Source organism: Caretta caretta, chromosome 9, assembly GCF_965140235.1.
Source record: "Caretta caretta isolate rCarCar2 chromosome 9, rCarCar1.hap1, whole genome shotgun sequence".
NCBI classification, from domain to species: domain Eukaryota; kingdom Metazoa; phylum Chordata; order Testudines; family Cheloniidae; genus Caretta; species Caretta caretta.
In genome coordinates this window covers 39,952,386-39,964,583 of record NC_134214.1, presented here as the reverse complement: position 1 = coordinate 39,964,583, position 12,198 = coordinate 39,952,386, and the positions used below count along the sequence as shown (strand labels likewise).

The 12,198-nt window shown below is 42.0% G+C and overlaps 1 protein-coding gene across 2 annotated transcripts in view; it reads right to left on the bottom strand.

Annotated features, from left to right (window-relative positions):
* SPSB4 (splA/ryanodine receptor domain and SOCS box containing 4) overlaps positions 1–10,983 on the bottom strand; it is a 326,063-nt gene extending 315,080 nt beyond the window's left edge. For both annotated transcript variants that reach the window (XM_075132230.1, XM_048864818.2), the window contains exon 1: positions 10,498–10,983. The gene's annotated coding sequence lies outside the window, so the exon portion shown is untranslated. The remainder of the gene's footprint in view (positions 1–10,497) is intronic.
* Positions 10,984–12,198: the final 1,215 nt, after the last annotated feature.

Here is a 12,198-nt window from a genome sequence, read left to right as displayed (position 1 = left end):
AAGATTTATACATATGCTCTTTAAAGTGACACACTGTGAGTGGTCTGTGTAAATAATACCACCAAAATCAATTGGACTATTCACAGGGAGGATCAAGGCCTTAAGGTGAGTAACTGTAAGAAAATGTGGCCCAGTGAGTAGCACTTACACTGATTTCATGAGAGTAACTATTACTCACCATTAGTAAGGGTTAAATAGTCAGGTCTTGAATATGAAGCAAAAAAGATACTAAAAGGCATGACGGTTATATTTACTACAGAAGTATTCAAAAACCTATCTAAATATTTCATTAAACACTACACTAAAAGAACAGTCACTTGCAAAGCCCAACACCCAGAATGAAAGTTACGTATGCAACTCACTGCTGGCATAATTATTTGTGGGTACCAAATTATACATGCAAAAATAGCAGATACCAGTTATTAACAACCACAAAATAGCTAGTACTCTCTTCTCCAACAGGTTTTTGCATCTAAGTGCTGTACAGAAAGCATCTGAAAACCAACATTTCCTAATGGTCACCAGGGAAGGTGAAACTATTTCTTTTCTCATTATTATTTACAGCAAGATACTTGAGATTAGAGCAGGGATCGGCAACTTTTGGCACATGGCCCATCAGGGAAATCCGCTGGCAGGCCGGGATGGTTTGTTTACCTGCAGCGTCCGCGGGTTCAGCCAATTGCAGCTACCACTGGCTGTGGTTCACCGTTTCAGGCCAATGTGGGCTGCGGGAAGCAGCGCGGGCCGAGGGATGTGCTGGCCGCCACTTCCCACAGCCCCCATTGGTCTGAAACGGCGAACCGCAGCCAGTGGGAGCTGTGATCGGCCGAACCCGCGGACGCTGCAGGTAAACAAACCGTCCCGGCCCGCCAGCGGATTTCCCTGATGGGTTGCATGCCAAAGGTTGCCGATCCCTGGATTAGAGGATGACATATTATACAAAGCATGAAAACCAAAAAGGATGTTTAACTCTTATATGTAATTTCTCATTCAAGGTTTGTGCCTGACTATGTCAGAAATTGGCTGAATAAAAGAAAAGACAAAATAGAATGGGTGGGATTTCTCCATGATGAGTGTTTCTAATCCACCCAGTTTCCTTATGCTAGCTCTGTTGAGTCACATCCTCACACTCACTGAGAAGAACAACTAAATAAAGTCTCACACCTGTTTCAGTGACAGGGGAGGAAACCCATTTTGAAGCTATCCAGGAACAACAGTGACTAGTAATAAGAAAAGGAGTACTTGTGGCACCTTAGAGACTAACCAATTTATTAAAGCATAAGCTTTCATGAGCTACAGCTCACTTCATCAGATGCATACTGTGTCTTCTGCAGTTTCCACAATATGCATCCTATGAAGTGAGCTGTAGCTCACGAAAGCTTATGCTCTAATAAATTAGCTAGTCTCTAAGGTGCCACAAGTACTCCTTTTCTTTTTGCGAATACAGACTAACACGGCTGTTACTCTGAAACCAGTGACTAGTAATGTTAGTTCAAGATACATGTTTAATTTCCCTTATTAGAAAAGAGTAAACATCATTCAAACTGTAATTGAATTAATCTGGCATTTTGGATAAGGATGACTTGCATAATTGCTGTAGAAAGGACCTCTGCCCCCTGGTGTTAAACCCATTCTCCACAAACTGTGTTTTTGATCAGCTAATAGCCTAATGGCTCATGTCCTGTGGACCCCTTCACAGGAGAAAGATTGACTTGTCCTCAAAGAAAACATGAATATGTTTGTGATATTTTTATGCAATAAAAGGGTAAAAGCCATAAACACTGGCCACGCCATGCTAGGCAGCAGAAGGTCTGATACCGTGCATAACAAGAGTAATAAATGGTGTCCTTTTAAAAAATAGTTGTAGGAAAGATGTGGAAAAGGGGAGAGAGAAATAAAAAGAATCCTTAGTTTTTATAAAGAGCAAGGAAAAGCACAAGAAGTGAAGAGAGGGACCTTTTAGAGCCAGTTCATTTCTGTACTAGTTAACTTTGGACATTACATCTGCAGGGTGTGTGTGTGTATTCAAAGGGGCTGTTTTTACTTGAAATATATAATACTTCTGAATATGGTGTAATAAATGTTCCAGAAATATTGTTCCATTGCAAACCTACACAAACTATGTTCTACAAATTAATACCAAAAGGTCATTTAAGATTCATTTGTCTGGGACCCATGGAAAATTTGATTCAATGTAGATTAGCCAAACAATTTTCAAAACATTAATTTAATGTTATAGCTGATCAATATAGTAGTCTTAAAAGATTGGAGAATTAAATTACCTACTACCATAAAGTAATTTGCAAATGGTGATTTTTATAACATTACTAAAAAAAAACCCTTAAAAACACTCATCTGTTAAAAGGAAGAGATAAGATGGGTAACAAATGACACCACAAATAGACTGCTACTGGAACCTAGCTAAGACCTTACTTGTATCACTTTAGAACACGAAATGGAAAAGTTTACTAATTTTGCTCAGACCAGCAGTATAAATATACACAAGCTAAGAAACACTTCTCACTAACTAAATGGCAAATATAAAGCATTTTAGTTACAATTTGTGTATCTGACCCTAAGTTCTGTTGGTTTCAGAGTAGCAGCCGTGTTAGTCTGTATTCGCAAAAAGAAAAGGAGTATTTGTGGCACCTTAGAGACTAACAAATTTTATTTGAGCATAAGCTTTCATGAGCTACAGCTTACTTCATCGGATGCACTCAGTGAGGACCCAACAAACTGAAAAGTAATGTCATGTGATAGTGGTATCGTTAAGGTGTCTTTCCTCCTGCACAAAACTGAAATATAGCTTCCTTTTGGCCCCCATGCACTACCCCACTCAGTGCTTACCCCTGAGACAGGGAAAGTGAGGAGAAGCAGAGATGCCACCTTAGACTAGATTAGCAGTCTCCTGAGGATGGTGACAAGCTGCCGGAGCAGCCTAGAGACTAATCCAGGGATTGGCAGCCTTTGGCACGGAAATCTGCTGGCAGGCCGGGGCGGTTTGTTTACCTGCAACGTCAGCAGGTTCAGCTGATCGCAGCTCCCACTGGCCGCAGTTCACCGTTCCAGGCCAATGGGGGCTGTGGAAAGTGGCGGCCAGCAAATCCCTCGGCCCACGCCACTTCCCACAGCTCCACTGGCCTGGGACAGCAAACCAAGACCAGTGGTAGCTGCGATCGGCCAAACCTGCAGATGCTGCAGGTAAACAAACCATCCCAGCTCACCAGTGGACTTACCTGACGGGCCAAGTGCCAAAGGTTGCCGATCCCTGGAGTAGGCACTCATAGCACTGCCTATAAGCAAAGGGCCTGTGAAGTCGATCTGACTATGTGTAGAGAGGAATGACTAAAGGCCACATGGGAGAGAGGAAGACCACAGCAGATGAAGAGCAGGCTATCAACATGTGACAGATGCTGAAAGGGGTATCTTATCTCTGTAGCACAGCAACCTGTACTGCAGCCTGGGACTAAAGTGTGCTTCACAACACAATGGACATCACTCTGCTCTCTCTTACATTGATTTTACACTAACATTTACTCCAATGACTTCCATAGAGTTACACTGAATTCACTTCGTGTACTTAAGTGAGCTGCAAGTCAGGCTCAGTGTCATTCTGGAGTGAGTATGCAGGCATGCTGGTGCAACTGAACTCCCCGTGTTGTATTCATCATATAAGAATTAGCCCAGTATCAAATTATAGTTGTAATTTGTACCACATTGACATATCAGGGCTGACAAGAAAGGGGGTTATTAAACAGTCACGTTAAGGAACTGACAGAAAAATTCTCATTAATTCAATCTCAGCACAACTTTCCAATCAGCAGGGAGTTTGTCTTACAAGTGCAATTTATACCAAATTTAAATAATCTCCATTTTGCTAAAGATTTAAGGAGCACTGCTCCTGATCCAGAAAGAGTAGTTAGCTTCAGGAGAAGCAATTATGCACAAGAGACCACTCTGCGCTAAATAAACTATATCTTTGAGAAGTTCTTTCTACTTGTCACAAGTCAGGGGTGCATTTCCATGATGGATATCCCCCCCCCCCCCCCACCTAGAAAGGATTAATAGAGGATATGGAGTAAGCACACTTCTCAAGATTGTGCGTTATCATCTGTTCCTTCTGCAGGCTTTGAGCTCCTGTATCTTCTTTGCAACCCCTTTGCTATCCAAGAATCATCACTTTAGTTTCTAGTTATCACTATGTGTAGTGACTATAAGCATCAGAAAAAGTTTGCATGCTTCCCACAGAGCAATATACAACAAGGCACAGTTGGCTCATAGTAGGGCTATTTTCCTTTCAGAAACTCAAGACTATTGCTGAAATAAAAATAAACTACAGACGAATGAAATGGCGCCCTTTGTCTCAAAATTGAAAGTCTGCAGATTCAACAAGTAAGCCTCCTTTGAGGGTAACAAGGAAGCACCTTTGGCATATCTGGCACATAATTGATAAGTTCCGCGCTCATTTTGCACCCCAGATGTTTCAAATGTATTTGCAGGCTATAAAGCTGCCTTTTCACTAGTGTTCTGTGACCAGACCCATTTCTTAGCATGGTTTAAGAGGCCAATTTATAAACAGAAAATTAAAGATCCTTACCATGTGATAGTGGTATCGTCATAGATTGCACCTATGGGTTTAAAATCCCTATAATAGAACATGTCAAAAACCAAAAAAGTACAATTAACACTCAACAGCTGCTAAAGTACATTGGAACAGGTGTTTTAGAAAAATGCCTGCTATAGCATTTGTTCTTTGCTGGAGCTTGGCACAATAGCCAAATGGAACAACAAAGCCTTGAAAGTTAGAAGTCAAAAAAGGAAATTAAAAGTTTACCTGTTCTAAAGTGTAATTATTTTTAATACTTTTGAAAATGCCTGATTTTTTAAAGGAATATTTAACTGACATTTGTAGTGATAGGGCCAAATTATGCTCTCAGATACATAAACGTGTGTAAATCCAGAGTCAATTCACTTATGTCAGTGTAGTGACTCTGGTTTTACCTTTGTGTACATTATAGCAAAATCTGGCAAATGGTCCATAATGTAGATCCACTGGGCCAATTCTCTTCTCAGAGCAACAGAAATCAGGAGTAACTTCACTGAAGTAAATGATATTAAACAGTATAAAACTGGTGTGACTGAATGGAGAATCAGGCCTATTGTTTTTGTCATTTAAAAACTAAACAAACATCCAAGCTACATGTGAAGTAGATGCCTAGTACACAAGGACTATATGTCATAGAAATATACAGTCTGTGTCAGGAGCTCTAAAACGTAATTTTAAATATGATAATCTCTATGGTGAATGCACATTAACAACCCTGAAAGAGCCCTCATAAACTCCAGCAGACAAATGGGACTTCACATATACATGGCATACTTTATATGAAGACACAGAAAAAGTGTGCTCAAATATTAAGGATCTAATTTAAAATTAAACTTGGAGTCTAAATTTCCTAGCACAAGTTCTTAACACTAGTGTACAGTGCACTAACTCAAGAGCTCTTGATCTAGCCAGTGCCAAAGGATTAAATAAAAAAAAATAATAATACAAATTGTTTGCCACTTATACACTTTTTCCAAATAAAAAGTTGAAAAAAGTCTCTTACATTACCTAAGAGGTCATGAATTTCATAGCTTTACAGTGATTTATACACCTGTAATAGGTTACCGAACAAACCTATACGCAGCCTCTAAATACTCTCTTGTTGCTGGATAAGACATGGATTATGAAAAAACAGTCTGCAAGATTGGGATTTTTTGAGGGGTCAAATTGCAGCCCCATCCAAGGATTCAATGAGATTTTAATCCTTGGAACCTGAACTACAAAAAAAAGCATTTATTACCAAACTTTTCTCACCAGTTTCAGTATCTGCAACAGGCATCAAGATATCACACTTGAAACCTATTCACAGAAGACTAAAAAGTTACACTGGTCTAATATCTCAGGGGTTCTCAAACTGGGGGTCAGGACCCCTCAGGGGGTCACGAGGTTATGACATGCCGGGGGTCGCGAGTTGTCAGCCTCCACCCCAAGCCCCGTTTTGCCTCCAGCATTTATAATAGTGTTAAATGTATTTAAAAGTGTTTTTAATTAATAAGGGGGGGGTCGCACTCAGAGGCTTGCAAAGTGAAAGGGGTCACCAATACAAAAGTTTGAGAACTACTGCTTTATCTGATCTTGAGCCAGTTCCAAAAAGACAGATGCACTACTGACCTTTTAGCTGCCGATAACTCATGTACACTCAAATCTAGAAACAAATGCATTATTATAATGGGATAGCTGAAATTCCCTACATTGAAATGATTTAAAATATTTATTTCTATAATTACCAATTAACAAGTATTGTCTACTAAGTACTCATCAGAACTGAAGCGAGAGAAGAAGCAACTAATCAGAATCACATGATTTTTAAGGTCTGATTTTATACAACCTACCAAAGATAGAAAGTTTGATGAACCAGTACAAATGCTTTTAGAACCAGTAAATTTTCCCAAATAGTGCTCCAGAATTTGTGATCTGAAAGAAACGCTTATATCCTTGTTATATAGAACTCTTTATCTGCCTTTTGAAAGTGATTGAAACTAGAGTGAAGAATTGGAACCTGATATTGATAAACAGAGTTAGAAAATAATAGGGTGAGACAGCACGGTTCTTTTATTTATCATGTATATTGTACAATAACAAAACTCCGCAAGTGGAAACACTGTAAAATAACTAAACTTGAGTAAATCCTGATTCCTGCCTGATTTGTACACAGCAGTTAGGCAGACCTCTTTCAGCAAACAATCCTTGAGCAAAGTTTGATCTAAATATGTTAAACACTGTATATATTATAAGTTAACCCACATTAAGCACGCTTTAAGTGTGGCCTAACCCTGCTCCCATAGAGCTTGATGCTACATTCATTGAAGTCAGTGGCAAAGCTCCCATTTTATTTGATGGTGCAGGATGACAGCCATTGAGCAGTTAGGCTAATGCAGAGAGCATTTTTGAAAATTCCACCCTGAAAGGCCCTAGCTTCCGAAGTGTTTTCAGAATTATGCAAGGACTTGATGACATTAACTTCTTCTCATATGCAGATGTATGCATACAATTAACCAGCAGATTCTTTGGTGGCATTTCCTATTTGAAGCTGAACCCTAAAAGCAGTAACACCTTTGTGCCAATGTTACAATATACACAAGCCTTCAGGTAAGATATTATTTTAAGAAAAACTCCTTGCATTTTGAAGAATGTAAATGACTCTCATCCTTGCTCATACTGAATGATAAATAAGGATGAAACAATCTCTTTTTTTGAAAAAAAGAGATGGGTTTTTAACATAATAATTGACAGAAGCTATGAGAAATCCTTTCTACAAAGGCATCATCCTTTAGGATTTCTGACATTACTGCTAGCCACTGATTGCAATGAGAGCTAGATACACTTCCCTACAGAGGAGTACAAAGGATGATATATTCAGTAATTATGTGGGACTTGCTCCTTTGCACCATGGAAATCCTTCCAGAGAGCAGAGTCAGGGACAGCACTGCCATCCACGGGCCATAGGCAGCTGTGATGAGGCAGGGGACTTCAAAAGATACTCCTTGCCTTTGGCAGATCCACCAAGGTCTCCATGGATCTCCAAAATCATTCTGGAGTCTGAGCCTGAATCTTCCCTGGGGATGGGGAATAATCCACATAGTGAAGCAGAGGGTGAGCCCTCCATTTTTACAGTGATATTTTTGCTTTGATTTCTATTTGTCACTGTGTGTAATTCTCCACAACTTTTCAATAATGCCATTTTGGTTTTTTTTAATATTTTATTATTCTGTCTTTATGATACTTTCATTGACTGTTTTGACGAGTGCATCAAGGTGGAAGAGGTACTGGACGAGAGAACTTTATGAATTAAATTGTAAAATGAGTTTAAACAAATCAACAAAAGTATCACAACCACAACATGCCCCTTTGGTACTTTTAGTTTTCTTCTGATTGCCTATGCAGAAGAGAGAGAAAGAGTATTATTTTAACATGTGCTTTAATATTAAGCGGACACATATTACTAGGTATAGCAGTTCATAATGACAACTGGTTTTAACTACTGTTACTATAAACAGGTCACCTGTGATATTACAAAACAGTTGCACACAACTTCCTGATTAGCATCATTTCAATAACTCAGTTCAGCGTTGAGTATTTCCTTAGGCAATTCTGTACTTACTACAGAGAGCTTAGATGTCACTTTAGTGGTTTGGTCCTACCATTTTCAGTCTTGATTAGCATCAAGACATAGAATTAGTGACCCTCATGGCTGCTTTGAATACAGTAGACACTGTTATATAACATGTGGAATGTAACAACTGGAGGGGGAAAATCAGCTGCAGAAAGAGTACAATTAAGAACCAAGTTAATGAGCCCTGTCGAAAGTTTTAGCCCTAAATATTATTTAACTTAAAACATGACTGTTAAGTTTTCTGAACATTACATCTCTAGATTTTTTCCTAGTGGGAGGGAAGGAAACTAACAGTCCAGTGCTTAAAAATTACTCATGTTGCCATAGTACTTGTGGGACCTACAATATCTGTTGGCTGTGCTTACTCTGCAGCAACTAAGGGCAGGTCTACACTTAAAACGTTGCACCAGTGCACCACTTCAGTAAAGACCTGACCAAATATTCTGAGAGCTGTGCTAACATAATCAGTGATGTTGTATAAACATATTTTGGTATGAGATACCTTGCTTATTCATTTCCATTCACAAAACAGAAAATAAAATATTTCCTTTAAGTGGTATAAAGAAAAATGTAAGCTAATTAATCATAATAATAATACCAAGATCTGATATAGCATTTTGCATCAGTAGATCTCAAAGCACTTTACAAAGGAAGTCAATATCATTACCCTATTTTATAGATGGGGAAATTGAGGCTCAGAGAACTGGAGGGACTTGCCCAAGGTCTCACAGCAAACCAGTGTCAAGTTTCCTCAGTCCCAGTCCAGTGCACTGTCCACTAGGTCATACTGCTCTGAACAGAAATCAGAGCCGCGTCTTAGAAATAAAATGCAGAAAAATCCATACATTTAATAAAAATATTTGGCAATGTCTCAGTATATGCCCATTGACTAGTATAACAAATTATATAGGTAGTAGACTCCCCTTGGATAATACAGCTTAAGATGCAACATACTACCACAAATCCTTGATGTACAATATCCCAATATTACTTATATTGAGTAAGGTAGAGCACAATTTCTTTATCGTCAGTTACATTAATTAAACCTCAGTCCAAGGATCCAGAGTTGTTATCTACCCTTTTCTAGTTATGCCTCTTCATGTCAATAACAAAGCAGAGTAGAAACCAAAGTTTCTGATTCCAATAATGGCTCAGAATAGTGGAAGAAAATTATTTAATTCCTTCCCCAGGCCCTCAAATCTCTCCTGATTACCATCATACACCTTCTCCCAGGGGGCAATTTATAGTCCCTGTAGTTCCTACATTAAGGTGCCTGAGCTAGCAGCATGGAAAAGTTTTCCTTCCAGGAATCCTCTTGTTTTAAAAAGTCAAGAGTCACACTGGCCACTGTATCCTAGTAAGAACGACCGTGAAAGTCCAAATAAATGTGGACTACTGGTGTGCTAATTTCCTTCGGAAACATTATTATTGATAGGGTCTGTAGCTCAGGAAAGCTTATGCTCTAATAAATTTGTTAGTCTCTAAGGTGCCACAAGTACTCTTTTTCCTTTTGCGGATACAGACGAACACAACTGCTACTCTGAGACCTGTGGCAGGGTATTGAAACACTATGTATTCAAACTACAAGGCTGCCTTCACTTAGAAGCAGAGTTCATCATGTTTCATGCTAATATTTTTGAGATTTTCTTTCCCCCTCACAACTACCTAAAACCCTGCGGAGAGAAAGGGCGATTTCCTCTCAAATTCCATAACAGGACTCGACATATAGACTGCAAGGGAAAGTACAGAAACCCTCAGATGCCGCTTTTGACCCAAGGCAATGTGTCAGGAGCAGTCAGTGATGTGCAATGAGCCGGGAAGGTGCAGCCGGCTGCCCATTTTACCCTCACCCCAGCCCGGCCGCGCTGCGGGAAACAAGCTACCGCCTCACCCAACATTACTGCGGGCTCCAGAATTGTCGTGCCTGAGCCCCCCAGGCTGCCGTGATGGCCAGTGGGTGGAATGACCCTTTTAACCACGGGCCCCTTCCTTCGTCTCCAGCTCCCTCCTCCTCTTCACCTGGGCGCGGGATGGGGAAAGCTCAATCCACCCTGCTGCAGCACCTCAGCTGACTTCAGTGGAGTTACACACCAGGGATGCATCTGGCCCCGGCTCCCCAGAGCTGGGAGGATCGGGGGAGGGGGTGTCCATACATAGAGGGGAAGCCCCGGCATAGCACATTTCCAGCAGGGTTTCGTTAAACGGTGGGGACGAGTATTTAAAACAGCAACAGATTGTACCGAGAGCCGGGCAGACCTCAGCCCCCGGGGTTACTCACCGGGCAGCCTACCGCCGATGATCTCAGCGCGCCGCTCCGTCCACACGAGCCAACTTCACTTGGCACCGGGGCGCTCCCAGTCCCGCGCCACCTTGCAACGCGGCGCCCTTCCCGCGCCGGCGAGCAGATGCTCTGGGCCCCGAGCGGGGCGGCTCCCTAGGAGCGGGGTGGTGCACGCGCGGTGTGAGCCGCTGCCCGGCCAGGCAAGCCCGCGGCTCAGCCCCAAGCCCAGCAGCCAGGCTCACCTCGCCAGCCACGGCAGAGCTGAGAGCTGCCGCTCAGGTCCAGTCGCTCCCCCAGGGTCCTAGCGTCTGCCCGGGAAAGGAAGCAGGCAATAGTCCGGGGAGCGAGCGGACAGAGCTTCCCACCAGGGAGCAGCCTCCCTGGAAACGCCTCGGTACAGACTTGCTCTTGCCGCGCCTCGAGAGCGAGCTGCTTGTGAACGCGCTCCCGCTTCGGCATGGGACGCCTTCCCCAGCCTAGTCTCCAGAAGCCCCTGGCCTTCAAACCCCTCCTCAGCAGTACAACTGGAAATCGTCTGCGGGAAATTGCCAAACCACACCTGCTACGTTGTTGGGCATCAGGGACCCTCCAGAGTTAGCTTCCTTGTTTATTTAGAACATCGTTTATTTGTAAATATAATAGTTAACCAGCTCCAAAGCACCTAGCTGCCCGCAGAGCTGGCTTGTGTAAGCAAATGTTCTTAGAATCATAGAATATCAGGGTTGGAAGGGACCTCAGGAGGTCATCTAGTCCAACCCCCTGCTCAAAAGCAGGACCCATACCCAATTAAATCATCCCAGCCAAGGCTTTGTCAAGCCTGACCTTAAAAACTTCTAAGGAAAGAGATTCCACCACCTCCCTAGGCAACGCATTCCAGTGTTTCACCACCCTCCTAGTGAAAAAGTTTTTCCTAATATCCAACCTAAACCTCCCCCACTGCAACTTGAGACCATTACTCCTTGTCCTGTCCTCTTCCACCACTGAGAATAGTCTAGAACCATCCTCTCTGGAACCACCTCTCAGGTAGTTGAAAGCAGCTATCAAATCCCCCCTCATTCTTCTCTTCTGCAGACTAAACAATCCCAGTTCCCTCAGTCTCTCCTCATAACTCATGTGTTCCAGACCCCTAATCATTCTTCTTATTGTTTCCCTTGTCCTAGTAGTTTGAGCATTGGCCTGCTAAACCCAGGGTTGTGAGTTCAATCCTTGAGGGGGCTATTTAGGGATGGGGCAAAAATTGGGGATTGGTCCTGCTTTGAGCAGGGAGTTGGACTAGATGACCTCCTGAGGTCCCTTCCAACCCTGATATTCTATGATATTCTATGAAAACTCCCTGTTCCTTTTGGTTGTGATACCTAAGGGTTGTGCTGTTTCAAAGGAGAGTGCAGTGCCAGCTCTTCAGGGCCCGCTGTGTCTTCCTTTGTGTTTGCACAACACCTAGCATAGCAGACTCTGATCTTGATGGGAGCCACTGTAACACAGCTCAGCAATAAAAGGGGCTTTAAGGCTCAGTGGGTAGACGTAAAGGGTGTCTGCCAGACCAACACAAACTTTCCAAAATATATTTTGTACAATACCTCATTAAACTTCCAGTCAGTTTCTCCTTTTATTACTTGTGGCACTTTAGAGACCACAAGTACTCCTTTTTTTTTTTTGCGAATACAGACTAACACGGCTGCTACTCTGAAACCTTTTATT